This window comes from Penaeus monodon, chromosome 34 (assembly GCF_015228065.2).
Source record: "Penaeus monodon isolate SGIC_2016 chromosome 34, NSTDA_Pmon_1, whole genome shotgun sequence".
Lineage (NCBI taxonomy): Eukaryota > Metazoa > Arthropoda > Malacostraca > Decapoda > Penaeidae > Penaeus > Penaeus monodon.
Window position 1 is genome coordinate 34,458,155 of NC_051419.1, and position 1,867 is coordinate 34,460,021.

Sequence of the window (1,867 nt, forward strand, 5' to 3'; positions counted from 1 at the left end):
CAGACAGACAGTGTGCGTGCCAAGAGCCCCCTCATAACCCTTGGTCCCCGGTGCCCAGGCAAGGTCACGAGGTCATACAAAGAAGAATGTGACCTCTGACAGCGTCTTTATGAATGGTATTTATTTCGTGAGCTTAAGAAGAGGAATGCGAAAGCCCCGAGCTCGTGTTGTGATCTGAAAAGTGACTGGGAAAGGATATGCATGTATCCACGGCGATCTGCATGGAGCTGTGCATACATACATACATGCATCCGTAATGAATGCGGGAAACGTACGCATACATACATGGGGAATCGTTCACCGGCATACAAATAACAAAATTTTTGAAAATCTATTCTGCTGTAAGGTTGAATATTTTGGCATTACAGTGTGCATAAGGGTTCGCCAACCATATTGTGTATATACTGATCAGATTTCATAAAGGGTAAAGTTGCAAGGAAAGCCTCCATTCACATTTGAAATTAAGGCTAATGTAGTAGAGCATTTACCAAGCGGTTAGAAATGGTTAATTCTATAAACTAAGCATAATATTATCTAGAGCATAGACTGAATATCATATAAAATTAGAGAATTCTTTAAACTATCTTTCCTTGAATATAAATCATAAAACAACTTTCAACTCTTGATAAGTCATTGGATGGTGAATCATCATAAAAATGTTATATACCCACGGTAAAAACATATCATAGATATATCGCTAGACGATGTGAGTTTACGGATCTATCATAACGCAAACAAGTTCATATTTGCATAAACAAATTCTTATTTTCGGATCTATATTTTAATAACAAATCATTTTCATGCATCATCAGACACACTTTTGATCTCTGTTCTAATCCAATATAAGACTCTAAACCAATTCAATTTGTAATAACATTTTTTTTTTTCTGGAGGTACAAGTTTTCCCCGAAAAATAGTGGAATTATAAAAAAAAAGTTACTGAGACTTGTTTATTTTTATTTTCCCAGTTATTTGGGCGGATAATTCAATGATTACCATTCAGTCAATCGCAAGAGGAGCCATTCACTCTGAATTTGTTGGATGGGTTTTTCCAGTAATTACGAATATTTGCCGAGAGGGATAGTGAGGGAGGGGTGGGGGAGGAAAGGGAGGGATGGGAAAAGAGAAGGAAAGGGGAAGAGGTGGAAGAAGAGGAGGAAGGGGAGGGGGTGAAAGAAGAGGAGGGTGAAGGAGAGGGGATTGAGCAATAGGAGGAGTGGGTGGGGTTGGAAGAAGGTGAAAAGGTAGAAGGTTGGATAGAGGGGGACATGGATGGGCACACGGATAGAAGAAAGGGAATGGATACACACGCGGATAGATAACAGGAGTGGATGACATTCAAACGGATAGACATAGGGAAACTGGATAGATGGAAGGGAAACGAAGGGATAGGCTGTCAGACCGAGGGGATGAGGGCAGAGAGGAAGGCAAGAGAAATAAACGAGGTAGATGAGGGATACCTATCTATTGGTGATAATGGAGGTGGGGTGGGGAAAAAGGGGGTATAGGGAAAGAGGTGGAGGGTGGATAAACGGGAAAAGGAGGAGGAGGGGGGAAGGGGGCGAATGTATAAGGGGAAGAGGAAAGGTAAAGTGGGGTAGAAAAGGAGGGGGTAATGGGAAAAGGAGAGAGATGGAAGGATGGAAGATGTGTGAATTAATAGATAGAGGACAGGGGGGCGCTTGTACAGAGACAAGAGGAGGAACAGACACACAGGTAGATAAAAAGATGTGTGGAGAGAGATACAAAAAAAGAGAGAAGTAAAAAAGAAGAGATAAAAGGGAAAAGCAGGGAGATGTGACAGAAATGAGAGAAACCGACAGAGAAATAAAACCAAAGGAGACAGAAACAGAGATGCGAGCGAAAG